The sequence below is a fragment of the Aotus nancymaae genome, unplaced genomic scaffold, assembly GCF_030222135.1.
Source record: "Aotus nancymaae isolate 86718 unplaced genomic scaffold, 86718_ANA_hifiasm-v0.15.2.pri h1tg000089l, whole genome shotgun sequence".
Taxonomy (NCBI): Eukaryota; Metazoa; Chordata; class Mammalia; order Primates; family Aotidae; genus Aotus; species Aotus nancymaae.
Window position 1 is genome coordinate 23,501,028 of NW_026988504.1, and position 16,436 is coordinate 23,517,463.

At 53.2% G+C, this 16,436-nt stretch overlaps 2 non-coding genes across 2 annotated transcripts; both read left to right on the top strand.

Moving 5' to 3' along the window:
• The first annotated feature begins 943 nt into the window (after positions 1-943).
• On the top strand, positions 944-1,134 carry LOC135271748 (U2 spliceosomal RNA). The gene has a single exon (XR_010339882.1). It is a non-coding gene; the product is annotated as a U2 spliceosomal RNA (small nuclear RNA).
• A 12,785-nt stretch (positions 1,135-13,919) lies between these two features.
• LOC135271749 (U2 spliceosomal RNA) lies at positions 13,920-14,110 on the top strand. Its single transcript, XR_010339883.1, has one exon. It is a non-coding gene; the product is annotated as a U2 spliceosomal RNA (small nuclear RNA).
• Positions 14,111-16,436: the final 2,326 nt, after the last annotated feature.

Consider the following 16,436-nt stretch of genomic DNA (forward strand, 5'->3'; position numbering starts at 1 on the left):
TACGATGAACTACGTAGGAGGGCTGCCAGTCACATATGGAGGCGGGGAGTGCGGAGGGCCCTTAATGAAGGGAGGCTTCCCGGACGGGTGACACCCAAGCGGAGTCCTGACAACCTGCGTCAGGAATAGCCAGGCGAGGAGGAGGAGGAGGAGGAGGAGGAGGAGGAGGAGGAGGAGGAGGAGGAGGAGGAGGAGGAGGAGGAGGAGGAGGAGGAGGTGAGAGGAAATTCGCGTCCCAAGAAAAGAGGCAGCTTTCCCTACACGGCACAGGACACGGTCCGTGCATAGATGCCACGGGAGGCGCAGGCGCTGGGGAGAATCCTTGCCGGGCCCTCGCCGTCCACGCGCCGCCTCCCTACAACCGGTATCTGATGGTCAGCCTCCTGCCTGGCAGAGGGGAATGAGCCCCTCGTCCAGCAGGTACGAGGCTGGTCTCCCCACCCGATGGTGACGAACTAAAGACCCAGCGCCGCCTGGTCTCCTCTTACGATGATGCCTTGCGACCTCGTCTTTGTCCAGGAAAACGTGGCCCGCTCTCCGCCGACAGGTCTTTTCCACAGACCCATCTCGCCTTCGCGCCCCCGGTCTCTTTCGGTTCTGTCTTTTGGCTGGATTGACACAAACAAGGGAGTCGCCCCCAGCGGAGCCCCGGCCCCTGACGCGGAGGCGGCCGGGGGCGGAGTCAAACGAGGTGATCACGCCTCCTGGGGGACAGGGCGGGGCATGCAAATTCGAAAGGAAAGCCCGGAAACGCGGGAATAGCGAGGGTATAAGATTTCTCTTTTAAAACGTGGAGAATAAAAAATGAGCCCGAGTGTGTAATGGCGTGAACAGCGATGTGGATGAGACAAAGAGAATGAGGCAAGGAGCGAGGCTGGGGCTCTCACCGCGACTGCAATGTGGATGACGGTGGGACGGTGACGGCGGGGACGGAGGCGACAGCATCGCTTCTCGGCCTTTTGGCTAAGATCAAGTGTAGTATCTGTTCTTATCAGTTTAATATCTGATACGTCCTCTATCCGAGGACAATATATTAAATGGATTTTTGGAGCAGGGAGATGGAATAGGAGCTTGCTCCGTCCACTCCACGCATCGACCTGGTATTGCAGTACTTCCAGGAACGGTGCACCCCCCTCGGGGGACATAACGCGTTTGCAAGATCAGAATAAACGTAGTGTCTTGAGGAACTGGTGACTCTGGTTCTTCCCGTCGCTTCGCTGATGATAGAGGTCTGTGACTGGTAGGAAGCATGCTGCCATACGGACAGGGCCTTTGGGCTTTTCAACTTCAGTGCTTATTACAGTGGGTTTGGAAAGTTACGAACTGGCCTAAGGAAATGGTGTGCCAGTGGTGTTGCCCTGGCTGGGCTCAAGCCCAAAGTCTTTTTTTTTTCTTCTTCTTTTTGAGATGGATTTCTGCTCTTCTCGCCCAGGCTGGAGTGCAAAGATGCGATCTAGGCTCGCTGCAACCTCTGCTTCCCAGCTTCAAGCGATTATCCTGCCTCAGCCCCCCTCGTAGCTGGGATTACAGTCACGCCCGGCTGGCTAACTTGTGTATTCTTTGTAGAGGTATCGGGTTTCACCATGTCGGCCAGGCTGGTCTCGAACTCCCGACCTCAGGAGATCCACCCGCCTGGGCCTCCTAAAGTGCTGGGATTACAGGCGTCAGCCTGGACCCCCTCCCAAACTTCAGCCCCTGGAGTAGTTGGCACTTTAAGGCAGGCACCAACGTACCAGCTACAAACTTTCTTTTTGGCCCAGGAAAAACCGAGGCACCGCCAGTTTATTTATCGAGGAACACACAGGAGCAGAACTCGAGTTCAAACATTGTGCGCACATGTGCAATGACGGCCTTGACACCTATCTTCCCCCAGAGCACCTGGCAGACACCCTTGCCCTTTGGTGTCCTCCCACCCCAAGCCCGATCTTCCCCCTTCACCCCTGGCCCATAACTGCGTCCTCTCTGATTGACTCTGTTGTGCTCATCACGGCCTATCCGTCATTTCTTCCCTCCACAGAGGTTTACCGAGTGCCTTCAACTCGCCAGGCACCAGACTAGTGTGGGGAAAAGGGGATAAGTGTTGATGAGGGTCCCAGCCCTCAGTGATGGGATTTCAGAGCCGGAGATAAAGGATTGCCCAGGAGGGTAGTAAGTGGAGTAGTTGATAGAAATAACGGAGTGCGGCTGGGCGTGGTGGCTCACGCCGGTAATCCAAGCACTTTGGAGGCCAAGGTGGGCGGATCACCTGAGGTCGGGAGTTCAAGACCAGCCTGACCAAGATGGTGAATCTTTCTCCCGTCTTTAAGAAAGAAAGAAAGGAAGAAAAAGAAAGGAGTGCCATAAAATACACAGGAGGGCTGCTAGTCACATACGGGGCATGAAGTAGCACTTCATGCTACCGATGCGTCTTCAGGCTCTATTCTAGGTATGTATGTCCTTTTAAGGATCAGCCACCAGCAGCTGCCTTGCAACCATGATGACAAATCTCTCCCGACTCTTTTGGGTCTCATCCTTGTGTCTATAAATTGCATCCCAACATGATAAGTGGAATTGTTCCCTTTGCTGACCCAATCTGTCACCCCTTCCAAACTCCAGGAATCTTGTCTGTCCTCAGCAAAACTCCCCCCTGCTTCTTTCTCTAAAGGCTGTCTTCAGGCCAGACGCAGTGGCTCATGCGTGTAATCCCAGCACTTTGGGAGTCCCAGCTGGGAGGATGGCTTGAGCCCAGGAGGCCACAGTGAGGCGAGATCACACCATTCCACTCCAGCCTAGGTGACAGAGCTGGAGCCCTGTCTGAACACAAAGCACAAAAGAAACAGACTAGGCAATGTAGTGGAACCCTGTTCATGGTGACAAATATCTGTACACCAGCTACTTCAGAGGCTGAGGCAGGAGGATCAGTGGAGCCTGGGAGGTGGATGCTGCAGCAAGCCCTGCACTGCACCTCCAGCCTTGGTGACAGAACCAGACCCCATCTCGAATAAATAAAAATAAAAGAACCAAAGGGTGGAAGCACAAGTGGGTCCCATTGAACTTCAAGCCTTCAAGCTACAGCCATAACTGGGCAGGTTGGACCAGCAGGCAGGAGCAGTTGCCATCTTGGCAGGGATTAATGACCCCGATCCATCCTCAGGAGGGGGTGGTGCTCGTATGCAGGGAGGGCAGGTGGAACATGCGTGGACTCTGGTGATCTGTTTGGGTGACACGTGTTACTCCCAGGTCTACCTGTGAAATGAATGGACAAGTGCAGGAACCCTGACCTGAGAAGGGTGTGGCCTCGAGGGGTACAGGCCCCTCAGGAATGAGAGTTTAGTTCACGGTACCAGGGAAACCACCAGGATCAGCAGAGGTGATAGCTGAGGGCCATGGGGGATTTGGAGGGGAGAGGACAGGAGACACAGGATGAGTACCAGGGCAGCCGTGTGACCAACTGCAAAAGAGGGACTGTCGTTATACCCACTCACTTTCTGTAGCTCTGTGCAGTACAACAGGGCAGGAGACAGAAGTAAATGGCAAGTAAAAGGGAGCCAGAAAATAACTGGAACAAACCCACACTTTCCTGATTGACATTGACAGTAATATACAGGCACAGGCAGGCACAGGCATCTTCTCTTCACCCGGTTTTGAAATCAGTCTCTCTGTTAGAGTACAAGGCCGTCTGAAGGTACACAGTGACCATCAACATTTACCAAGCTTTGGGCAAAGGTTACGTGTCACCGTTGTTGCTTTAATCCGATACTGTTCTCTATTACATAATGTGCACAACCAATTTCCGGATTTTTATTAAAAGAGCATCTTCTGTGCTACATGCAAATATATGATTCGAGAAATTCTGACCCCTGGCTGTTAAAGTTTAAAAAGGGTTTCTTGGCCGGGCGCGGTGGCCCACGCCTGTAATCCCAGCACTTTGGGAGGCCGAGGCGGGTGGATCACGAGGTCAAGAGATCGAGACCATCCTGGTCAACATGGTGAAACCCCGTCTCTACTAAAAATACAAAAAATTAGCTGGGCATGGTGGCGCATGCCTGTAATCACAGCTACTCAGGAGGCTGAGGCAGGAGAATTGCCTGAACCCAGGAGGCGGAGGTTGCGGTGAGCCGAGATCGCGCCATTGCACTCCAGCCTGGGTAACAAGAGTGAAACTCCGTCTCAAAAAAAAAAAAATTATATATATATGTGGGATACACACACACACACACACACACACACGCACGCACACACACACACACACACACACAAATATACAATGACACCAGATACCAAGAAATCAGTAACAGGTTTGATTATATGCAATGGCTACCCTCAACCCCTGCAACTTCCTGTCGAGTCAAGCTCCCTCTGACCTGCTTTCTGCATCTGCCTCTCCAGAAACAGGGCAGACACAGGATTGCCATATGTGTTTGCTTCCACTGTCTGCCCCTAATGGCACCAAGGACTCTGTTCCCAATAAGGACCCCACCGCCATGGGTCCCTACTACTTCTCCCTGGCACTGGCTCCACTTCTCTGTAGCTTGGACATGAGCATAACTTGTTGTCCATGAGGCACAGGAGGAGTAGCAGAGGCAGCCCTGCGACCAACTGCAGCAAGAAAGGCTGTCATTTGAGTCACTACCCTTTATGCAGCTCCATGCAGTACAAAAGAGCAGGAGAGAAGATCGGCAAGTCGAAGGAGAGGCAGAAAATTACCAGAACAAATGCACATATGTGACCATGGCCTTGGGTTTTCATTTCCTTATGAGCGCTCCTGTGTCATGTAAAATTTACATTGAGTGACCAGGGGCGGTGGGTCACGCCTATAATCCCAGCACTTTGGGAGGCTGAGGCAGGCAGATCACCTTAAGTCAGGAGTTCGAGACCAGCCTGGCCAACATGGAGACACCCCATCTCTACTAAAAATACAAAAAATTAGCCGGAGTTGGTGGTGCATGCCTGTAATTCCAGCTACTCAGGAGGCTGAGGCAGGAGAATTGCTTGAACCCAGGAGGCAGAGGTTGCAGTGAGCCGAGATCGTGCCATTGCACTCCAGCCTGGGCAACAAGAGTGAAACTCCATCAAAAACAAACAAATAAACAAAACAAACAAACAAAAAAACACCTGACACATTGAGCATCTATGCTTTCCTCCTGCTAACTATCTGATGTCAGTTTGATTCTCAGGCCCAGCAGGGACCCCCAAGAGGACAGAGGTAACGTTTTCCCTCCCTACAAAGTCATTGCCCACTCCCACCCTCACCTTCCGTCAACCACTGATCAGTATGTCTACAGAGTTCCCTTTCCTGGCATTTCACATAAAGGGAATCACACAGTCTGTGGTCTTTTGCACCTGACTGACGTCTTTCTCTGAGCATGTTTCCTGAGGTTCTTCCGTTGTGGCGTGTGTCATTCCTGAATGTCACGTTCTGTTTATCCGTTCACCCACTGATGGATGTTTGAGTAGATTTCAGTTCAGAGCTGCTCTAACCATTTGCCTCTAAGTCGTTATAAAAACATACATATGTTGTCCCTTCTCTCGGCCTGCCTGCTCATTACACACTGGCATTCCAGGGATTCTGAAATATGAACTCCTCTTCTCTTACACAAAATATTAACCTTGCACCATGTCTCCCAGTCTATGGGGACCACCTGTATACCTCACCCCTGATCACAGAAACAGAAGGCCTCGAGTTTTTTCTTTTTTTTTCTTTTCTTTTGTTTTTTTTTAAAAGACAGGGTCTCCCTCTGTGGCCCATGGTGGAGTGCAGTGGCTTGACCATGGCTCACTGGAACCTCAACCTCCCGGGCTCAGGCGACCCTTCACCTCAGCCTTCTGAGGTGCTGGGACTACAGGTGCATGCCACCATCCCCGGTCTCAACTCCTTAGCGTCAGCCTTGCTCACATACATTGGCCATCTCCCTTCAGGCCCTTCTGCCTCAACTTGCTGATTCTGTATTGTATAACCTCAGAAAGTGTTCTAAAATCCACTCCGCCACCAGCGTAGACATCTGGAGTTATAACTATATCACTTGTTATCCGAATCCATGTGGTCCCCAAGTTTCAGATATTGGTAGTGAGAGTCGAGATCTCAAAAAATATTTGCTTCTTCTCCCTCCCTCATTTCCCCTCCTTCTGTCATCAAGTCCCAGAGCAGAACGCTTCTCAAACTCTAATCTGCATGTGCATTCTAGGGAACCTTGTTAACATGCAGATTCTGATGCAATAGGTCTGGAGCCAGTGATTCCACACTTCTAACCCACTCCCAGATGATGTCAATGGTGCTGGTCTGGGGACCACACCGTGAGCAGCAAGACTGTAGCAAGATGCTCCATCTCTACCAAATACCTTTTATAAAAAGAGGCATGCTGGGCACAGTGGATCCTGCCTGTAATCCCAACACTTTGGGAGGCCAAGGTGGGCGGATCACCTGAGGTCAAGAGTTCAAGACCACCTTGACCAATATGGTGAAACCCCTGTCTGTCCTAAAAATACTAACATTAGCCAGGTGTGGTGGCAGGCGCCTGTAGTCACAGCTACTCAGGAGGCTGAGACAGGAGAATTGCTTGAACCCAGGAGGTGGAGGTCGCAGTGAGCCAAAATTGCGACAGAGCAAGACTCCATCTTTTCAAAAGAGAAAGAGAGAGAGAGAGAGAGAGAGGGAGAAAAATGAAAGAAAGAAGGAAGGAAGGAAAGAAGAAAGAAGAAGCATATGGGACTGGCGCAGTGGCTCACGCCTGCAATCTCAGCAGTTTGGAAGGCTGAGGCGGGCGGATCACTTGAGGTCAGGAGTTCAAGACTAGCCTGGCCAACATGGTGAACCCCGTCTCTACTAAAACCACAAAAATTGGCCGAACGTGGTAGCACATGCCTGTAGTCCCAGCTACTCAGGAGGTTGAGGCAGAACTGCTTGAACCCGAGCGGCGCAGGTTGCAGTGAGCCAAGATCACGCCACTGGACTCTAGCCAAGATGACGGAGCAAAACTTCGTGTCCAAAAAAAAAAAAAAAAAAAAAAAAAAAGTTAGCCGGTCATGGTGATGCGCGCCTGTAGTCTCAGCTCATGGGGAGGCTGAGGCAGAAGGATCGCCTCCTTGACTTTGGAGCGCCCCGGGGCTCATTCCTGGGCGTCCTGCCTGTGGGCGAACACTCTTTATCCTTCGAAGGCGCTCCTCCAGACCCACGGTCTCCAAAGAGTCCCAGCCTGGAGTCCACAATGGCACATCCAGCGGCCTGGCTGACACCTCTGCTTGGCCGTCTGGCTTGCCGCCTCTCTAGCTCGTCCTCTCCAAAACCGATCAGGACATCCCGCGCCCTCCCCCACTCCCTACCCCCAACCCCCAATCCCCCAGCCCCCCAACCCCGAACCGACAAACCTAGTCCTCGCCCAACTCTGAATGCGGCAGTCGCTCTGGCCTACACCCTTGGAGTCACCCTCCACTCCTTTCTCTCACCCCCATCCCAGGTCTCCGCAAAGGCCGTCAGCTCTGCTTTCAAAGTACAGCCAGAATCTGGCCACCTCTCAGCCCCCGCAGTGCCCTACCCGGGCCCAGGCCCTCGCTGCCTTCCCGTTTCTCTACCCAGGCCCCGGTAACTGGTCCGAACTCTCGCGTTCCCAGGGAGGTGGTGGTCGCGCTCGGGGCGCCACCGCCCACCCTCAGCGCGCCCCCTCTGAGGGTGGGTGGTGGTCGCTCTCGGGGCGCCACCGCCCACCCTCAGCGCGCCCCCTCTGAGGGAGGGGAGCCCACGAGGCCCCGCCAGATCCGACGCCCTCCGGGGTCACCTCCCGGACCCCTGCCCCTCCCGCCCAGCCCCCCGTCCCGCGCCGCCCCAGCCACTCGGTCCTCCGGGCGCACCCCGGGGCTTCGGAACCGGCGGTTCCCTCTGCGTTCCAGGCCCCTCGCCCCCTTCCCGGGCAGAAGCGGCTTCGCAGCGCCACACACGAAGCGGAGGGGCCCGTTTCCCAGGGCTCCGCCCAGGCCTCGAACCTGTGGGGGCGAGCGCTTCCTCCCCCCGGCTGCGCCGTCGCCTGTTCGATTCGAAAACTCGCCGGGCCAGACGGTCGAGAAACGGCGAGGGGGGCGGAGACGTAAGTAACTGTCTCCTTGCGCTCAGCGACACAAAAGATGTCATCACATGTCTGTAACACATAGAACGAAGCAAGTCCAGCAAGGTGACGTCGGGGGGTGGCAACACGGGTGCTCACCCAACAATTCTTTCAACGTTATGTGTGGGGAAAAAAAATGTGTAAAGAAATGTTGGAAGCCAGCTAGGTCAGGACTGAAAAAGAGGAGGGAGGGAGGGAGGGAGGGGGAGAGAGAGAGAGAAACAAGAGGAGGAGGGGAGGGGAGGGGAGAAAGAGGAGAGAAAGAGAGAGATGTTGGAAAGAAAAGCCTCCTAGAACTCTTCTTGTCTTTTTCGTTCTGGGCTTTTCCTATTGAAGGGCCTAGAAGCGGAAGGAGCTTTCCCACGATCCCAGGGATTATTAACAAGCGCTTTCCGGTTCCCTGGCAGGCGAGCCGGCGGGGAGAAAGGAGCTCGGCGCCTGTGGGGCGGGGCATGCAAATTTAAAATGGCTGTTTCGCCCGGGAGCTATGGGAGCAAAAAGAGAAAGTAAATATCCCCCGAAACTTGTAACGCTATTACTTACACGATGTTGCAAATTGTCACAAGGAGTACCGTGTGAAGGTAGGGAAGAGAGGGTTTCTTTTACTTGACGATGACTTTTCTTACCGTGAGCTGAGGGTGAGTGGACCAATGTGTCCTGTGGCCTGCGCGCCGGCCGCGCGCGTGACGTGTCGGCCTTTACGGCTGAGCGCTCTGCGTAGTGTCTGTTCTTGTCATTGTCTCGTCATAGAGGTATGCGTGGTGGCTGTTCTTGTCGTTGTCGGGGTGACAGCTGATACCCGTCCTCCGCCGGAGGACGGGCTGTCAGAGTCAGTCGATTTTTGGAGCCGGGTGAAGGAACGGGAGCTTCCTCCGTCCGCTCCGCGCATCGGCTTGGTATTGCGGTCCGTCCAGGGACGGTGTATCCCCTCGGGGAAAAGTGCGCTGTGCCTAACAACAGACGGTGAAAGTTGGCTTGGCTCGCGGAGCTGCCTTCGGTGCTTTTCCTGTGGTCTTTTCTGCTGTCTCGTTAGCGGACGCTGCTGTGCTTGTGCCTCGCTCTGCTTGGCGGTCAGCGAGCCTCTCCAGGGGAAGGGCTGCTGTGTTGTCCTGTTTGAGGCTTCAACCACGTATTGCTTGCTGGGAACCTGACACACCGAGAGAAGCTTCGGGGCGTGTTGCTAAGTTTCAAGACTCCCGCAGTTAAAACGTGAAGAAAGCCAAACAGTAACGTAGCAAGCAATTTGGTTTGGTCTTCACCGTTATCTGCGGTTACGGTTACTTCTGTTCTTGGGTGTTTTCCTCGCTCTCCTTTTTCTTCCAGACAAGTCTCGCTTTGTTGCCCGGGCTGGAGTGGAGGTGGCGCCATCTCCGCTCATTCTAACTTCCGGTTCCCGGGTTCAAGGCCATTCTCCCGCCTCAGCCTCCCCAGTACTTGGGACTACAGGCATGCACCACCACCACGCCCGGCTAACTTTTCTATTTTTCGCTGTTTATTTTTTTTGAGGGAGAATCTCGCTCTCTCCCCGAAGCTGGAGTCCAGTGTGGTGTCATCTTGGGTCACTGCAACCTCCACCTCCCGGGTTCAAGCTATTCTCCCGCCTCAGCCTCCCTAGTAGCTGGGACTGTACTCCTGCCTCAGCCTCCCTTAGTAGCTGGGACTATATTAGTAGCTGGCTAATTTTTGTGTTTTTACTACAGGCTGGGTGTCACCGTGTTCCTCAGGCTGCTCTTGAACTTCCGGGCTCAAGCCATCTACCCGCCTCAGCCTCTCAAAGCGCTGGGATTACAGGCGAGAGCCACCATGCCAGCCTCGGGAAGGTTTTCAAGAGCTCAGTTGCAGCCACGGTGTGATGATGTCTGCAGGCTATCCACGTGGGGACGGATGTCCAGAGTGCATTTGCTCAGGAGCCCGGAGCTCAGGGGAGGCCTTTGTCGGAGGGGTGGACTCGGGTGGTCAGTGAGAAACAGACCCACGAGCCCTGAGATGGGTGGGATTCCCCAGGGAGCAATGGGGTGAGAGGAGGAAAGTGGCCCATGGCACTGTCATGAGCATCTCTACATTCAAGGCAGGGAAATCAAGTGAAGGATGGAGAAGCAGCATCTGGAGAGGCAGAAGGAAAACCGTGGGACTTTAAAAGGCCACAAAACTGCAAGTGCCTGAAGCCAAGCAAAGTAAGGACTTGAGGAAGGGAACGGGAGCGGCCCTCAGCATCCAGGGACTGAGAGGCCAGAAGGAATTCAGACAGCCTGGAGAGGCGGGCTCCCAAGAGGTATTTCTAGGGGTGGCTAGAGAAGGGGACTGGAGATTTGGAGGACAGTTATCTCGACAGAGGGTGACAGTGCCAAGAAGGGTTCTCTCCAGAAAACGTAGACTTGAACAAGGACTGAGACGGCATTGGAGAACTTGCAGGAGACCAAGGGAGCCATCAGGAAAGCAACAAGAGGTGGCGGTCAGGTCCTCCTGTGACCTTGCGGACAGGCAGCCATAGACCACCCAGGATTAGCCCTTATTGGACACAAAAGGAAACTCCCAGGCTCTTAGGTGTGGGTAAAAGGAGGTTACCTCAGTCTCAGCAAGTATGTCTGTCTCAGAACCAGATTTCATGGCCCGGGTGCCAGGACTTCCTGAGGAGCGGAGTGAGGGTCTTGATGGTAGCAAGAGGCGTTATGGGCCGCTGGGACTTGGTGTGTGAAAGGCAAGAAGCGCACAGTTGTCGGGGAGGGGGTCCTCTGCCTCCCCGTAGGTTCTTGAGGCCACCGAAAACCAGCTGCATCCCCCCCCGACCACATCCTTTCAGCATGCGCCACCCTTGGGGAAAGCCCCCTGTGAACTGTCAGGATGGTTGTTCTCATTTCCCCCGAAATTTGGAGGCCACTCTGAGGTCTAGTACAGCTCAGAGGTCTAGGGTAGCCAACTCCCCCTGATTGCCTGGGACTTTGCCAGTTTTAGTTCTGAAAGTCCCATATTCCAGGAAACCCCTCATCCCCTAGCAAACTGGGATGACTGGTTACCCCACTGGGAGCTCAGACCTCCTCCTTCACTAGTGAGTTTTGAGGTCACAGGGACCATCCTAAGTTGTGAGACGGAGGGCCTCCGGGCTCCTGCAAGAGTCTGCACTCTCCTACCTGCATCCTGTGCCCGAGGAGTGCAACATAAAATAGAAAGTGAAAAACACCATCTTGGCTATTGTAAATAATGATTTTATGAAGAAAAAAAAAGAAAGAAAGAAAGAAAAAGAGAAAAACACTGTGACAAGTGGAGAGAGAGGGAAGAAGAAAGAAAAAAGCTTCATATTTTACTGCATTTTTTCCCTTTCAACAGTGATGGTATCTCACTACGTTGCTCAGGCTGGTCTCAACCTCCCGGGCTGAGCTGATGCTCCCGCCTCAGCCTGCCTGAGTAGCTAGAACCACAGGTACACACCACCATGCCTGGCTAATTTTTAACTTATTGTTATTGTTACTACTATTATTTTTGTATAGTATCCCTATATTGTTCAGGCTGGTCTTGAATTGCTGGGCTCAGGTGATCTTCCCACCTTGCCCTCCCAAAGTGTTGGGATTGCAGGCATGAGCCGCCATCCCCAGCCTCCTCTATACGTCTTTTTGGTCCACTTTTTTTTTTTTTTTTTTTAACAATATTTATTATTATTTTTTTAAACTTATTTGTAGAGACGCGGGCATGCTATATTGCCTAAGCTGGTCTCAAACTCTTGGACTCAAGCACTCCGCCCACCTTGGCCTCCAAAAGTGCTGGAATTACAGGCATGAAACACCGTGCCTGGCCCTTATATACTTTCATAGTTCCATTTTTTTCACTTTGAAATCTTGGACCCGCTTGGCATTTATCTTGATGTACTGTGAATGAGCCATGATTGTAACACCGCACTCCAACCTGGACAACAGAGGGAAACCTTATCTCAAAAGAAAGATGGATAGATAGATAGATAGATAGATACATACATACATACATACATACATACATACATACATACATACATACATGGGCCAGGCACAGTGGCTCACGTGGGAGGCTGAGATGGGTGTCTGCCATATTGTACTTTGCAGGATAATAGAATGGAGATGACAATGACAGGGTGGAGACTGGGATAAAGTGAAATGAGGGAAACCCTTGCTGAGATGGAAAAAAAAAAAAAAAAAAAAGTAAGGGAGCACCAAAAGATTCAGCACTCCAGATAAATGTCTTGATTATCTAATAATTGCGATAAGATATATTGCATTGAACTATTATTTACTTTGATTACTGAAGGGTTCAGGAGAAACACCTTCTGAAATTCAGCCCTGGAGGACTGGCCTCACCCTAATCCTGGCTGTGGCTAATAATAATGCCCACCTCTTAAGGCTGTTGAGTGAATTAGAGCCCCTCAGCCCGAGGCTGGCATTGGGATGGGCACAGTTTATATTTTTTGACCTGGTTGTTTGTTCAACAGGCATCCTGCAGGGGGAGCATGACTAGCTGAGTGTCACTCTCGGATCTATGATACCTTCTTGCTCTTCTGAAATCAAATAAAAGAGACATAAACTCCCAACTCCACTGTCGTGTTAGGAAGGAGGACGGGAAAGGTAAATGCAGAAGCTACAGACGGCAGTCTGTGTCTCAGAGAGACTTACCCAGCTTTGCTGGGGGCCTTGACGCCCGTCTTCCCCCGGAGCACCCGGCGGACACTCCAGTCCTCTGGTGCCCGGCCGCCCCGAGCCCGATCTTTCCCCTTCACGCCTGCCAGGGCCAATAGCCTCCATCATTTCTTCGCTCCACAAAAGTTTATTGAGCGTCTTCAAATCTCCAGGCACCAGACTAGCGCGGGGAAACCGGGATAAGTGTTGATGAGGGTCTCAGCCCTCAGTGATGGGATTTCAGAAGGGGAGATAAAGGACTGCCCAGAAGGGTGGTGAGTGGAGTAGTTGATGGGAATAACGGGGTACGATGAACTACGTAGGAGGGCTGCCAGTCACATATGGAGGCGGGGAGTGCGGAGGGCCCTTAATGAAGGGAGGCTTCCCGGACGGGTGACACCCAAGCGGAGTCCTGACAACCTGCGTCAGGAATAGCCAGGCGAGGAGGAGGAGGAGGAGGAGGAGGAGGAGGAGGAGGAGGTGAGAGGAAATTCGCGTCCCAAGAAAAGAGGCAGCTTTCCCTACACGGCACAGGACACGGTCCGTGCATAGATGCCACGGGAGGCGCAGGCGCTGGGGAGAATCCTTGCCGGGCCCTCGCCGTCCACGCGCCGCCTCCCTACAACCGGTATCTGATGGTCAGCCTCCTGCCTGGCAGAGGGGAATGAGCCCCTCGTCCAGCAGGTACGAGGCTGGTCTCCCCACCCGATGGTGACGAACTAAAGACCCAGCGCCGCCTGGTCTCCTCTTACGATGATGCCTTGCGACCTCGTCTTTGTCCAGGAAAACGTGGCCCGCTCTCCGCCGACAGGTCTTTTCCACAGACCCATCTCGCCTTCGCGCCCCCGGTCTCTTTCGGTTCTGTCTTTTGGCTGGATTGACACAAACAAGGGAGTCGCCCCCAGCGGAGCCCCGGCCCCTGACGCGGAGGCGGCCGGGGGCGGAGTCAAACGAGGTGATCACGCCTCCTGGGGGACAGGGCGGGGCATGCAAATTCGAAAGGAAAGCCCGGAAACGCGGGAATAGCGAGGGTATAAGATTTCTCTTTTAAAACGTGGAGAATAAAAAATGAGCCCGAGTGTGTAATGGCGTGAACAGCGATGTGGATGAGACAAAGAGAATGAGGCAAGGAGCGAGGCTGGGGCTCTCACCGCGACTGCAATGTGGATGACGGTGGGACGGTGACGGCGGGGACGGAGGCGACAGCATCGCTTCTCGGCCTTTTGGCTAAGATCAAGTGTAGTATCTGTTCTTATCAGTTTAATATCTGATACGTCCTCTATCCGAGGACAATATATTAAATGGATTTTTGGAGCAGGGAGATGGAATAGGAGCTTGCTCCGTCCACTCCACGCATCGACCTGGTATTGCAGTACTTCCAGGAACGGTGCACCCCCCTCGGGGGACATAACGCGTTTGCAAGATCAGAATAAACGTAGTGTCTTGAGGAACTGGTGACTCTGGTTCTTCCCGTCGCTTCGCTGATGATAGAGGTCTGTGACTGGTAGGAAGCATGCTGCCATACGGACAGGGCCTTTGGGCTTTTCAACTTCAGTGCTTATTACAGTGGGTTTGGAAAGTTACGAACTGGCCTAAGGAAATGGTGTGCCAGTGGTGTTGCCCTGGCTGGGCTCAAGCCCAAAGTCTTTTTTTTTTCTTCTTCTTTTTGAGATGGATTTCTGCTCTTCTCGCCCAGGCTGGAGTGCAAAGATGCGATCTAGGCTCGCTGCAACCTCTGCTTCCCAGCTTCAAGCGATTATCCTGCCTCAGCCCCCCTCGTAGCTGGGATTACAGTCACGCCCGGCTGGCTAACTTGTGTATTCTTTGTAGAGGTATCGGGTTTCACCATGTCGGCCAGGCTGGTCTCGAACTCCCGACCTCAGGAGATCCACCCGCCTGGGCCTCCTAAAGTGCTGGGATTACAGGCGTCAGCCTGGACCCCCTCCCAAACTTCAGCCCCTGGAGTAGTTGGCACTTTAAGGCAGGCACCAACGTACCAGCTACAAACTTTCTTTTTGGCCCAGGAAAAACCGAGGCACCGCCAGTTTATTTATCGAGGAACACACAGGAGCAGAACTCGAGTTCAAACATTGTGCGCACATGTGCAATGACGGCCTTGACACCTATCTTCCCCCAGAGCACCTGGCAGACACCCTTGCCCTTTGGTGTCCTCCCACCCCAAGCCCGATCTTCCCCCTTCACCCCTGGCCCATAACTGCGTCCTCTCTGATTGACTCTGTTGTGCTCATCACGGCCTATCCGTCATTTCTTCCCTCCACAGAGGTTTACCGAGTGCCTTCAACTCGCCAGGCACCAGACTAGTGTGGGGAAAGGGGATAAGTGTTGATGAGGGTCCCAGCCCTCAGTGATGGGATTTCAGAGCCGGAGATAAAGGATTGCCCAGGAGGGTAGTAAGTGGAGTAGTTGATAGAAATAACGGAGTGCGGCTGGGCGTGGTGGCTCACGCCGGTAATCCAAGCACTTTGGAGGCCAAGGTGGGCGGATCACCTGAGGTCGGGAGTTCAAGACCAGCCTGACCAAGATGGTGAATCTTTCTCCCGTCTTTAAGAAAGAAAGAAAGGAAGAAAAAGAAAGGAGTGCCATAAAATACACAGGAGGGCTGCTAGTCACATACGGGGCATGAAGTAGCACTTCATGCTACCGATGCGTCTTCAGGCTCTATTCTAGGTATGTATGTCCTTTTAAGGATCAGCCACCAGCAGCTGCCTTGCAACCATGATGACAAATCTCTCCCGACTCTTTTGGGTCTCATCCTTGTGTCTATAAATTGCATCCCAACATGATAAGTGGAATTGTTCCCTTTGCTGACCCAATCTGTCACCCCTTCCAAACTCCAGGAATCTTGTCTGTCCTCAGCAAAACTCCCCCCTGCTTCTTTCTCTAAAGGCTGTCTTCAGGCCAGACGCAGTGGCTCATGCGTGTAATCCCAGCACTTTGGGAGTCCCAGCTGGGAGGATGGCTTGAGCCCAGGAGGCCACAGTGAGGCGAGATCACACCATTCCACTCCAGCCTAGGTGACAGAGCTGGAGCCCTGTCTGAACACAAAGCACAAAAGAAACAGACTAGGCAATGTAGTGGAACCCTGTTCATGGTGACAAATATCTGTACACCAGCTACTTCAGAGGCTGAGGCAGGAGGATCAGTGGAGCCTGGGAGGTGGATGCTGCAGCAAGCCCTGCACTGCACCTCCAGCCTTGGTGACAGAACCAGACCCCATCTCGAATAAATAAAAATAAAAGAACCAAAGGGTGGAAGCACAAGTGGGTCCCATTGAACTTCAAGCCTTCAAGCTACAGCCATAACTGGGCAGGTTGGACCAGCAGGCAGGAGCAGTTGCCATCTTGGCAGGGATTAATGACCCCGATCCATCCTCAGGAGGGGGTGGTGCTCGTATGCAGGGAGGGCAGGTGGAACATGCGTGGACTCTGGTGATCTGTTTGGGTGACACGTGTTACTCCCAGGTCTACCTGTGAAATGAATGGACAAGTGCAGGAACCCTGACCTGAGAAGGGTGTGGCCTCGAGGGGTACAGGCCCCTCAGGAATGAGAGTTTAGTTCACGGTACCAGGGAAACCACCAGGATCAGCAGAGGTGATAGCTGAGGGCCATGGGGGATTTGGAGGGGAGAGGACAGGAGACACAGGATGAGTACCAGGGCAGCCGTGTGACCAACTGCAAAAGAGGGACTGTCGTTATACCCACT